The sequence below is a fragment of the Neovison vison genome, chromosome 5 (genome assembly GCF_020171115.1).
Source record: "Neovison vison isolate M4711 chromosome 5, ASM_NN_V1, whole genome shotgun sequence".
NCBI lineage: Eukaryota > Metazoa > Chordata > Mammalia > Carnivora > Mustelidae > Neogale > Neogale vison.
In genome coordinates, this window is record NC_058095.1 from 9,723,215 (window position 1) to 9,737,218 (window position 14,004).

The following is a 14,004-nucleotide window of genomic DNA, read 5'->3' on the forward strand; positions in this document are numbered from 1 at the left end:
AACAGTGGGCAAAGCAAGTTATGTAAAGATCATCTTTTTCAGGGTTTCCTAGGAAACCAGTGATACTGGTCCAGTTCTGACTTGACATGGAAAGAAGCAGAGGAAGACTAACTTTGAGGGGACTGGGGGCCGGGGAGGGGGACAGGAACCTCCAGAGATGACTTCCATATGAGCCTGCTTCTTTTCTTACTTTGAAATGATAGACATTCAGCTTAAAGGGGCTTCCGTAGTCCTACTAATAAGAACAGCAACCCTGGCTTGCAGGTCACGGCTTCATCCACACATCCACAGTGACCTAAATTGACTTAGTCCATTAAAAATGGGGAAGAAATAAAATCCAGAATGTTTTCCTTTCTGAACTAATAAAATCTGGTTCCAACAACCATGTGATTATTTCGATATATAAAAAGCCAAACTAGGACAATTCAGCCCTAACCTTCCTAAAATGTCTTCATTCCATATAACTGGTATAGAGAGAGAACCTACTTTGTACTCAGTGCTGTGTTAGACCTTGAGAAAACAGAAGGGTTAAAATCAGAGTCCTTGGGGCATCTGGGTGACTCAATCGACTAGATGTCCAACTCTTGGTTTCAGCTCAGGTCATGATCTTGGGGTCCTGGGATTGAGCCCAGAGTCAGGCTCTGTATTCAGTGGGAAGTCTGTTTGAGATTCTGTCTCTTTCTCTGCCCCTCATGTATGTGTGCTCTCTTTCTCTCTCTCTCTCTCAAATAAATAAATAAACACTTTAATACCAGAGTCCTTATTAGAGCTAGTAGAAAAGGAAGTAAGAGACACCGAAACCCTACTGTAATGTGATTAACAGCTCAGGAGCATGTGAGGACCAATGACTGTATGATAAAAGCTTGCTGATTCTCCTTGGATATTTCTGGAATGCCTACTATAGCATGATTCTTGCTAAATACTCGAGAAAAGTTATTTACAGTTGGTTCTAAAAATGACTGTCCACATGATACCAAACAAAAAAATGTCAAACAGCCAGTTGCTTTGCTACATTATGCCAAATAACTCATTGTCCAAAATATATTTCAATGAAGCAACTGACCACAGATGGGATAGAGTAGAAGTCTTGGATGTGCAAGAATACAACTAATAAGGCAGTTTTGATTCTTGGTGAAACTCTCATCTAAAGAAATGGACCCTACCCACAAACACTGATTTCTTTAAAAAAAGGAAATTCAAGATTATAGAAATGCCCCCAAACTAAACTTCTGCAAAGGTGTGAGAATGGATGAATTTCTTATTATGGTATCATATTATTGTTATGATATTTCAATCCTTTTTTACAGTGTTTTTATTAAACTCATGAGATTTTATTTTGATGTGTGTTTTTAGTGACTAAAAATTTGCTTCTGCATACAACTTAGGTCTTCTTTATCATTTCAATCATGAAAAAAGTAAGCTTTTACATTTATTGGTAAATTAGATTTGTTATTTCTTACCCAAAACCAAAAGAAGTAGACATTTAAAAAAAAATCAATCTTGAGGGACACCTGAATGGGTCATCCAGTTAAGCAATTGATTCTTGATTTCAGCTCAGGTCGTGATCTCAGGGCGCTGGGACGGAGCCCCCGGTCAGGCTCCCTACTCATCACGGAGTCTGTTCCCTCTCCCTCCCTCTGCCCCTCCCCCTGCTCATGTTCTCTCTTTCTCTCTCTATAAATAAACAAGTAAATAAATAAATATGTAAATAAATAAATCTTTAAAAAAATCAACCTTGAAATAAGAGGAATTAGGTTTTGAAGGCTTTGATAGATTTTTGTAAACATACTGATTTTTTTTTCTAAAATCCCATGTCTTTGTTTTTAGTTAAAAAAAAAAAAAGTTGCCATTTAAATCTATCACATGATATTGTGGGGTGAGTCATCTCTCCTTTGTCATTTCTAAGAATTGGTCAGGACCATTTGTTTTTCTCCTCTTTCTTTTTTCCTCTTTCTGCTTGTAGACCTCGTAGCAATCCTGTAGGTATTGTCCGTCCCCTCACAAATAATTTAACCAGAGAATTGAGTAACTTTGTGAGGGTGTTATGGCTCTCCCAACAAGGGCCCTCAGAGTTCTCTCCCCTATTATATATTTCTTTTGGCCAACACCCATGGCCTACATCCAAAGGCTGTAGCCAATGCACTTGGGAGATCATATTCTCATAAATTATACTGTTTCAAAGCAGGCAGGAGCTGCAGGGCTTCTGGTTTGTAAAGATGCACTGTCAGTTCTCCTTGTCCTGAAAATGTGAATTTGTTCCAATGCGATTGGTACCTTAAGGACCAATTTGCGCCTAACGCAAGTTTTGCATTTGCCGATGTGCTTTTCATGAATGGGGAACACTGGGTAAACACAGACTTCACTCCTATGAACAGAGCCATCTAGGAATACACAAAGCACACAGACAGACAGACCTCACCCAGCCACGAGCCACATCCATCCACATCTGGTGGGACCACTTTCTACTGCTCCTTCCACCACTGCACAATAACTCCCAGCTGCTGCAACCGTCCCCACATCCATCGGGCCAGCTTCATGGGCCATGTTTATGGGAGTAGTTCGGTAACTCTTAACCATTTAGCATGGGCTACTGTTTTCATGAGGTTCTTAGAAGGTTTTTGAAGTGTCATTGATGAGGTTTCTGAATGTCATGTTCCCTAACTCAATGTATCCAAAGCTCGGACGTTTTTAATTGCATGATTTATGCGTGGAGTACTGATTTTGAGGAACGTGGGTTGTATGGTAGCAGAAATGACTACACATGCCAGCTGAGGCTGAATGGTGAGGAGTAGGGCAGGGGATGTGTCATAAAAGGTTGGAAAGAACGTCACGAAGGCACTCACCTACATGGGCTGTTAGTGATGCCAGTATTGATCGTAGAGAGTAAGAACACTGTGCTAAGACTTTCACTTATATGACCGAGTCAGTCCTCACGGCAAACCTATTACATGGGCATTTGCTATGTAAGGAGGCGACCTTATGTTCACTTTTTTGCTTTGTTTTATTGTTTTTTTTTAAGATTTTTATTTATTTTTTTTTTATTTGAGAGAGAGAGAGAGAGAGAGAGAATGAGAGAGAACATGAGAAGGAGATGGGTTAGAGGGAGAAGCAGACACCCTGTTGTGCAGGGAGCCTGATGTGGGACTCGATTGTGGGACTCCAGGATCATGACCGGAGCTTAAGGCAGTCACTTAACCAACTGGGCCACACAGCACCCCCCCCTTTTGTTCACTCTTGATGCTACCATCCACATGAACAACATGGCATGAGTCGAAGATGCTGGTTTATCAACACACGGGATACTCTTGATCCCCGGGAGTTCACCTCCAGCCTTCCCCCCCCATCTTTCCCTCCCCGTCATCCCCATTGGATGTGCTCTGCCTAGAAGATTGCTTATGCTCTAGGTTTCTCAGGTACGAGGCAGATCCTGATGCCCCTGACTTGCTGGAGTCATGTTACAAACTTTCCAAATAGCCTTCCGGAAGCCCTTTGGAAGGTTGGAATAGAGATGGATGGACAGCCCTCCCACAGGTGGGATGGGATGGGATGAAACCCATGCACAATTCTCTAAAAAATGCATTTTCATAAAATGTCTTCTTCCTTACTCTCCTGGTCCCTTTTTATTCTCAAAGAAGGCAAACAGAATCAACTGTCTTAGAACGGGTTTGACATGTCTATTGAAAATCTGCACACAGTGATTTGGGACTTCCTGAGAGTCCTGTGTAGAAGAAGAAAATGGAAAAATTAAAGAAGCTGAATATACCCACTAATTGGTTTTTGTTGTGGCTAAGATATATGTCTTGGAGCTGTGAGCACAGTGTGTGGGAAGAATGTTCTTATCTTCGTGGCTTGTGTAGGCTTATATTAACCCAGGCAAATCTTTGCCCTCATGTCTTTGGTTCTTAGCTGCTTTGAAAAGGCCATTCAGCTTTTAATTGGATGTTTCAGGTGTTTGGTTTTACTTGTGGTGACTTAATCTGCAGCAAAGTAACTGTTTCCCTAGAACCAGGGACACATGCACAGGCAGCTTCAAAGGAAAGTTGCTTGGGCTCTACTTGCCTCTGTCAAAGGGGTATAACCTTGGCAAAGGTCCTGGTTTTGAACCACGGAGCCAGAGAGCTTACAAGGATGTTCAGGTTACTCAGACCCCATACAGAGCATGCAGGCCTTGTAAATAGCTTTGATAAAGTCATGGCAGCCACACAAGTTGGCCTCCGTAGAAGCTGACCATCCAGCTGGTCTCCCTCAAGAAAGATGCAGGTTGTACGTGGGCCTCGTGTGAATTACCAGCTTGCATTGAACAGGTGCAGAAAGCCTCAGCATCAAGCTCCTATAGCTTATCTCAGAGGTACACCTCCTCATTAGCAAAAATCCCAGCCATTAGGAAAATAATCTTTCTGCATACAACCCTTCTAGGTATTGGGGGATTGAACCACATTTTTGGTGCCAGACTGAGTGGTGTACATCAGTCAGATTTGGTCTTTAAGTTGTAGATGCTAGGTCTAAGTAGTCAGTTCTAGACCAGCCCACCCCCCAAAAAAAAGAAAAAGAAAAAGAAAAAGAAAGAAAATGAGAAAGGACCCATCTTGCATCATGTGGTCTGTCCGTTGACTCCATCATTACCTCCTCACATGCACTGAAGTTGGGTTTGAATTGGGAAAGAAATTTTCCCTAGAAGGCAGGTGTCTTGGACTCAAGCAACTCAAAAACAGAAGTGGGTAGGGTCCCTTTGATACAGAATTGAAGACACAATGCCTCCACTCAGAAGCACGGGTGCAGAAGTGGGCTCAGTTTAGAACGAGGGTGGCAGAAACATGAGCCTCGAGGGACAAGCAGAAATGAATAGGTTTCAGATATCTAGAGATAAAGAGAAAAAGAACCACAAAAGAGCTGAGGATTCAGATGGCACCACTGCAAAATTTTAATTTGGCAAGAAAGCAGTGATATCTAAAAGAACAACAAGTAAATTTTCCCTCCCAGGTGGAACAAGTGAATAATGCCAGAAGGAACCATCTGTAAGGAGCCAACAATCCACCAAGCAAGTTTACAGATTGTAGGTTCTGGTAACTGGCATGAACTGAGAGCTATTCCAGTAGGACAAAAGTAAGGTGTTCTTCATCTGCTGAGATAACATTGTGTCTTCTACAGCTTCTGGAAATACCAAGTGCTAGATTCTGAGACAATATACCATTTCCTAGAATAAAGCTCTTGTAGTTGAGGACGATCTCATTTTCTAAATTTGTTGGCGATAATTATGTGGGTTTATTTCTGTTGGAATCTGTAAAGAAAGAACATGGGCATCACAGTCTCAGGGGTGAACCCATAGAACGTCCAGAATCCTCAAGAAACTAGCCCTATTGTTGAGAGAAACAGCCTAGACTACAGCTACTAGATAAAAAGTAACTCTATGTTGATATCAATCACCCTTTAACTAAATTTAAGCAGAACAAGAAACAGGGTTGGCTGCCTCTTAGTGTGTACGTGTATGTATCTATACACACACATCATATATATATGTGTAGGTGCATGGGTAGAAATTAATATAACTATAGAAAAAATAATAAAATAAATATAAAAATATAAATAAATATATATTTAATATATTTATATTAAATATATATTTAATATATATTTAATATATGCATATCTTTGATTTGCAAAGGGAAGGGAATATAGTTAAGGGTTAGCCCTTTTTGGACACTAATATAATATGCTTAAGATACAATCTTTCACGGGACGCCTGGGTGGCTCAGTGGGTTAAGCTTCTGCCTTCGGCTCGGGTCGTGATCCCAGGGTCCTGGGATCGAGCCCCACCTCGGGCTCTCTGCTTGGCAGGGGGCCTGCTTCCTCCTCTCTCTCTGCCTGCCTCTCTGACTACTTGTGGTCTCTGTCTGCCAAATAAATAAATAAATAAAAATCTAAAAAAAAAAAAAAAAAAGAAAAGATACAATCTTTCACTTACATGGGGAGATACTGTTCGAATTCATTCCCTCCCGGAATCTCTTATTCGAGGGAATTTTATTATTGAATCATAGGTTGTCATTTGATCTTTTTACAGTGTCCTGATATGTTCTGTTGGATTACGTGGCTGGACACAGTTCAAGACAGAAATAAGGAAATAGAACAGGGTGTGAATTTTCAGCCTTGGGGAACACTTTACCCTGAGAGTCCATTTATCCAACATTCCTTCTGACCCATTGCAGAGCTTCCTGGGAGCAAAACGTGAGCCCCCACTTGTGGGTCTCGCAGGAAATCTTGGTATTGCAGGGGTCTATGAGACTGAACATAAGACTGCCCTGAAAATTGTTCTTTTTTCCTGAGGTGGTGACTGTTTCCCTCATTGACAATGTGCTTGACGTCCGAACACAACTGGTTAAGACCACAGAAACCCAGAGGCATAATACAAGGGAAGGGTTCTTTCCTTTAATCACTATGCCGGCAGAAGAAATGAAATGATTTATCGGACCAGTAACTCTGAGGAGAATAAATTGGTCATCCTGACTTAAGGTCCTCGTCTTCCCGTTCATTATTTCTTTTTCCTTGCCCCAGGAGGTAAAGTTCCTCCATGCTCTAGGTCTGACGCTGGTGGTCTTTGCCTGCCAGGTGCAGTCTGGCATGTACAGGATGGTTTTCTGTTTCACTCTGAGATTTACTCAGTAGTTTTGTTTAGCTTGGATATGGGGCTACATCCTCTTACTTAAGCTTTATCATTGGAACTTCATCTGTCACTTCTTTGTAATAGTTTCTCAATTTTCTCAGAACTTGGGTAGGGTAGAAGGTTGCTATGTATTAAGCCTGTCAGATTCTCACACAACCAACGTGAATCCCAATATGCAGATGAGAAGACTGAGTCTTCGTAAGAACAGGCTAACCATGTTTATATCATTAACAAGGGAACATGCCAATACTCTGTAGCCTCAACTTTCACCGCCTTGCTGATTTTTTGTTATTGTTCCTGGCTCCAATGCATACTTTATTTTCTGTGCTTAACAAAATCAGTCTCTTTATTTCAATTAATTAGGTAATTATTTGGTAACAAACAAAATGAGTAGAAGTCTCAGACTCCTTTGCTCTTTTGAGGTAATGTTAACCCAAAAAGAGAATGATAAAGGGAAAGGAGAAGAAAACGAGAGAAAAGCAGAAGAAAAGATGTGTGTGAGAGAGATCATCTGGGAGCGTAGTCTTATGGCAAATGTCTTTCCATGTTCCTAGCTCTCCACAGCAAGGGAATGGTCATGAAAAATGGCAAGAATTTGTCCCCACATAATTTCCATGGTGGAGGTGGGAAAACAAGGTACTTGGTTAAGCATGTACATATGTTAGTAATTATTATTTTTTATATTTATAAGCAATGATGCGGGATACATGATATTTCTGGCACTGGTAGACATTTTAAAGAGCTTTTTTATGGTATATGTTCACCTTCATGCACTGAATGAGCTGGGCTAAAGTGTTCAAACTCAATACAAGATTGACCTAAATCCAAAAAAAAAAAAAAAGAAGGAGACACATTTTCAGCCTCATGGAGCTGCTGGTGCCAGATACCTCATTAGAAGTCAATTAACTAGAAACCACCAAGAACTTGGAATTAAGGATTTTTCTTTACTCTCACCACAGAAGAATCATTTAAGTAGTTGGAGAGAAGAGCCAATAACCATTTCCCCAGCCCCCTGGTAAAATTAGTATAGTTGCTAAATTTCCTGCTGTCTGAGAACTGGCAGGAAAGTTAGAATTATAGTCCCCATCAGTGAGGGCTTATAAAACCTACTTAAAAAGGAAGTTTCAAGGAAACAGAAACGATATGATGGGATTGCCCTGTAAAATATCTGGTTCATCCTACGCATGCTTTTTTTCTAAGGCTCTAGATCTCTCTAGTTTAATTACATGGAGGTTGGGTTTCTAAGGAACATTTAAAGAGGGCAAGAAAGATTCAGTGATATTCTACTTTAAAATTTCTCAAGAGTTTTTGAATGTCCACAGCCAATGAGTTTCAAAACAGTCCAAAGAAGCATAATAAAAAGAGTCCAAACAAGTAATGAAAACACCCACTGCTTTTGTCTACAATGCATTTATTGAAGAAAAGAAAATTAATCAAAAACTCCTTACAGTTGTCTTGGTTAATACATGATAACCATATATCTACTTGATGTATATATGATATAGATATATAAAAGTAAATATATATTTATGAAATAAATATAGGTAGATACTAAGAGCAGGGACACTAAAAGTAAAGTCCTTGACCTATAGATAAATGGATAATCATTTACCAGTAGATTAAGATATATATACATCTATCAAGGAGTTCTTTATTTTTAGTGTCTTTGTCTCAGCTCTTGGAAAATGACCCATCTTCATATCTTGCAGCTCTCTTTTGTACTAGAGAGTACTTCTCACATTAATTACTTGTAACTTGAATTATTTGAGCTTCTCATAGGGAAAAATGTGATAAAATATATTTCAGTTTATTCACAGCTTCCTAGTAAGAGAGCACAAGGTTTAAATTGCCAGATGTTGCTGGCCCTGATGCCAGGAAAGGGAACTCTCTGACGGCAAGAAGATTCTTGCCCTGTTGTGTTGTTCCTTCTTGTTTTTAAAGGGACACTCCACCATCAAGGTTCAGAGAAGAACAAGTTCCCTTGATAAACAGTCCTGTAGTCTCTTCCTTTGTGCTCAATCCTATTGAGAAAGAAAAGCTTCTTGCCTAATCACACCAACACTTTTGTAAGAGAAAAGCAGTATTCCAGATCATTGGATTTGGCCAAAAGAGAGCAAGGAGCAACATTGGAAATAACCAACACATCTTAATTGCTGAATGTGTGGGTTCTGACAGCACACTTACTGATTTCTAATCCCACACTCATCCTTACCTCTATCAAGAGATCTGGGTAAGTCATTTTAACCTGTCTATGTTTTGTTTTCCCATTCAAAAGTATCTTAATAGCAGTAACACTTACTCGTATGGTTGACAGGAGGATTAAATGAAAAATATGATTCAAAAATGCCCCCAGTAAAACTTATGTTTGGTGTTAGCTGTTTTTGTTAAAACGTAAGCACTCATTTACAAACATATCCTATATGAGACTTTTTCAATATAATCTGGACTTTACAACGATGAACATTTGAATGTATGGAGAAATCTTTTTCCTCTGGATATTTTCAAAGAGGTAGAAAATGACTTGCTTTAGGTCAATTTGTATATTCTTTATTTATGCTAAGTAATACGGAATAGTTCCAAACTGCTCTTAGGCAAGCCTGGTTCTTGCCCTGGCACCTAGTGCTAATCAACCAGCTGATTGAAGCACAAATGAAATCCGGGTCACAGAGATAAAATAGATTTTGAAACAGTATCCCATTGAGGAGTAACATTATCATTCATCTATTCATTACAAAACAGAGTACTTTATATTCCCTTCTTAACAAAAAAGACAAAGTACAATAAAGTATTGTTCTCAGTTGTTGGTTTGTTGTTTTTTTAATGAATCAAGAAATATTTGTCAGGCTATCCCAGCAAAAGAAGAATAAACATCTAAATTTATCATAATATTTTGCAGGCTCAGGAAGACTGAACTATAAAAATGGGATCACAATAAGATAATGCATAAACATTCTGACTGCAGAAGTTAAGGAAACAAAAAGGCTAAGGGTTTTTTGTTGTTGTTGTTGTTGTTGTTGCCTTTTATTTTTTTACTGCCCAAATGGCTATTGCAGATCCTGTTAGGTTATAAAGTGTGGTAATTAACTCATTTTGGATGCCTTGCACCAGCTTATTTTTTGTTGTTTTTAATTGTTTTGGCCCTATTTTTATGTCAAGCATCCTGCAATATATTGGATTTAGTTTCCATAAGCTATAAGTAACCATGAACAAGAAGAACTCGGGCTGAAGCTCTCAGCCTCTTTTTCTTGTGGTATCCATGGCTCCCATGATAACAATGAATTTCTTCAAAAGATAGCATGAAGCTTTCATGATGTGAGTCCGAGGAGTTCCAAGGGCTGATAGGAAGATCATCTTACAATGATCAATCAGGCTCCAAAGGATTTGACTTCTAAGAAGGTGTATTGTGTGGGATATAGTGGGGAGGGCGCTTATAAAACAAGAGAGAAAACCTTGTATTCCAGTGGACCTCATTTTTCTGCTCTGTAAAAAAGTGAAGAATATTTCAAGTATTCTTTGAAGAGTTGTAATCCTGGAGATCTTAAAGTGTGCTTTAGAAGAATAAGAGATTTGCACACACTGAGGCATGTGATAGGGTGGAAAAATACATAGTGTTTAGAACAAGGCAAGCTGGAGTACATGTCCAAGCCTACCACTTATTGGCTCAGTGACCTGTCTAGGCTTTTGCTCACCTGCAAAATGGAGACATGTTCAGGTTTGTTGCAGGGCTTAAAAGGTATATGAAGTTCCTAACAGAGTGCTAATACACATTAGCTACTTCATAAATACGAGTCTCCATCCTGTTCTGCCATTATCATGTAAGGGAAACAAAAAAACTTTACAAACAAAACATTTGCTTAGTCATACAACCTTTTCATTGCTGGAGCTCTCAGAAATACCTTGCACATTTTCCCTGACCTCAGAAAAGAGGTGAGGAAGAATTCTAAGTCTCAGAAAGAACTCTTGAGTGAGCAAGTATTTTAAAGAAATGAAAGACATATTGTGTCCTTGTAGTTAATAAAGAAGCAATTTTAATAGCAAATCATCTTCTTTGCAAATCATCTTCTAGTTCATGCATACTGGCTGGGATGGAGGCAGGTTACTCACTCCGTGTTAGGCAGAGTTGGTAAATGCTTCTGCAAGCAGATAAGAGAGATTTTTAATTAGGATATTAAGTACTCACAAAAGAGTGGCGGAAAAATACAGCATTCACTGAACTTCTGTGGCTTCCGTGATTTTAATTTGCTTTACATATTCTTTTATTTTTCTCACAGATAGTACAAAAGTTAGATTCACCAGATTCCTTTAGCATGTTAAACTATTCAGAATTTAGAATTATGATACTTCAAGTAAATGAAGGTTTGGTATATTGCGTTCATTATCAACCTTTTTTTGCACATATTAAAATTGCCGATTGCATTTTTAAAACTCTACTTTTCTGTCATGACTTTTCTCTTTTTCTCCTGCAGTGAGATGCTGTTTCTCACTTTAACTTATGCTGAAAAAGTCAGAAATAAAACATTTGTTCCTGAAAAAAAAATATATATGTATATATACACATATACATCCATGACAGTAAAAGGAAACAAATGTGTCTACTTTGAAATTTGATTGTTACTTAGATATGAACAGTTGATCACGTTTTTATTTTTGTTTCACAGGGATATTTTTACTTTCTTCATTAGGATAAGAAATAAAAAATAATATCTTTACTTAAAGTGTAAAACAAAGCATAAGTTCAGTAAATCTTTATTGTCACAAAATAACATACCCTTAACTTGATAAGTATTTCTAAAAATGCTCATTTATAAAAGGCAAGAATTTTCCTAAGTATGTTAATGGTTTCCTAAGCTGTTAAGAAGTGTTTGGTGAGGAAGAGTCTCCATGGTTCAATAAATTTGGGAAATACTTGACTTGAGAAATGAATAAATGTATTTTGGGGGATTTATAAGAATCTGTAATCTGCTAACATATATTGTGATAGAAAATCAAATACAGTATGTGGTGTTTCCCAAACTTCTTTGATCATGGACGTGTGTTTGATCATTCCATAGAGTTAGTGGTATTTAAAGATTTTATTCATTTATTTGACAGAGGGAGAGAGACAGCATTAGAGGGAATTGAAGCAGGCTTCCCACTGAGCAGGGAGCCCTATGCGGGGCTCCATCCCAGGACCCTGGGATCATGACCTGAGCCCAAGGCCTACGTTTAACCACTGAGACACCCAGGAGCCCAGAGTTAATGGTCTTTATAACACACTTTGGAAAATACTGCTCTGGGCCTCTAATTTTAAAAATTGTCCAACATAGGGACACTTGGGTGGCACAGACTCTTGGTTTTGGCTCAGGTCATAATCATGGGGTTGTGGGATTGAATCGGGGGCTCCATGCTCAGCAGGGAATCTGCCTGAGTTTTTCTCTCCCTCTCTCTCTGCTCTTCCCAGCTTGCTCCCTTTCTCTTAAACGAATAAATAAATCTTTTAAAAGATCATTCAAAATAGTAACATCAGATCATAAGAGTCATTTGCATTGGGCATTTCTCTAAGAAAAAGTCATGTTTCATTAGATCAGAACCATCTGTGGACTTAGACATCAATGTAATTTTCCATGTTAAAATGCAAAAAGAAACACACAAATATAGGAATTAATGCAGAGAAAACATTTGGTAGATTCAACACTGACTCACATAAAAACATTCAGCAATGAGGAAAATACAAAATCATTATACTATAAAATATTTGTGTAAATATATAAAAGAATCATGATGGAAGCTCCCATCACCTGGTGAAAGTTTGAAGAGAAGCAGGATATATGTATAGTCTCCAGGTATATCTCCCAAGGTGTTGTTTACAATGAAGAGAAAGATAGTAACTTGACTGGAGGAACATAGCAGGTACCATCTTAACCAAATAAGTCCCAGTGAAGCCGCATGGACACCCTATACCCTTGTTGCAATACACAGAGAAAAGGCACAATGCCTTTCTGTGGTAGTTTTGCCAAAAATGTACAACTTCAACCTAAACATCAAAAAAAAAAAAAAAAAAAAAAAAGAAAGTATCAGGCAAACCCAAACTGAGAAAATTTTATGTAATAATGGGCTGGTCCTCACTGACCATGTCGAGATTCTGAAAAACAAGGAAGCCTGAGGATCTAGCTGTCACAGTTTACAGAAGACAAAAGAGCCATGATAACTAACTGTGGCATGGGATTCTGGAGTGGATCCTGGAAAAGAAACAGGATATCTGTAGGAAAACCAATGAAACTTGAATAAGGTCTGTAATCCTGGGAAGGATATTGTGTCAGTGTTAAGTTCTTGGTGTTGATCACTGTAGTATTTACGTTATCAGTATTAGGGGAAGCTGGATGAAGGGCACTGTGCCATTCCTGCAAAGAGAGAGTTTTTAAAATAAATGAGATTTTTAAAAACATTTCTTAGATGATTTTCTGATTTCCTCCTGTGCTTTTGCACAGATAGACTCCACCTCAATTTGGATATATAATATAATATAATATTATATTATATTATATTATATTATATTATATAGAGTTCAAGGCAGCAGTGAGTTCGGTTCTATGGCATGGGTTTATTTTGTATTCTAATGTTCATAAAACGTAATTTATTTATAAGCTCATAAAAGTATAAAAAGTCAGAGCATCCAAAGAGTTGTCTCTTCTACCTCACATTCACTTGAAAGTGTTTGCATGTTAGAATAAATTTGGCGTTGACTGTTTTTATTTGTTATTGTTGTTTTGTTTTCTGTTGATTTGGACAGTTTTCTAGGAAAAACCTAGAGTATTCATGGGAAACTTTTAATGGAACAGCTACTTCCAGCCATTTTTAACACTGGGTCTTTCTTTCCCAAGTACAATGTCAGACAGAACTACAAGGTACAACTCAAAGGCTGAGCTACTTTGTTTCCAGGAAGGCCATGGAGCTAGAGTCCTACTGACTTGATTTACCTCTTAGGCCCTAGGGGGAGTGAGCCATAAGAAGCTTCTGCAAGGCACAGGGTTAAGGCTAATAAGGTTTGAAAACCACTTATGCAAAGAAAGTTTTAGAACATGACAATGGGTGGAGGGAGCTAAGGAGAGAATTGTTTGGCTCAGAGAGTTTTCATTTCCTTAATGGAATAATAATATGTACTTTATTCCCTTGGGGAAGATGGGAATGAGCAAATTTATGATTATAAAATATCCTGCAGTTTAAGAGTATTTTGTTTTCAGAGTCTTATTGGCAAATACAGCACTTAAAGCTGAATCAGTAGGGTTACTTTATTTCTTCTCAAGATGTGTGTGGGAAAAAGAGATAAAAGGAATATAGGAAATGCGCAAATGAGAAAATGGAGAGAG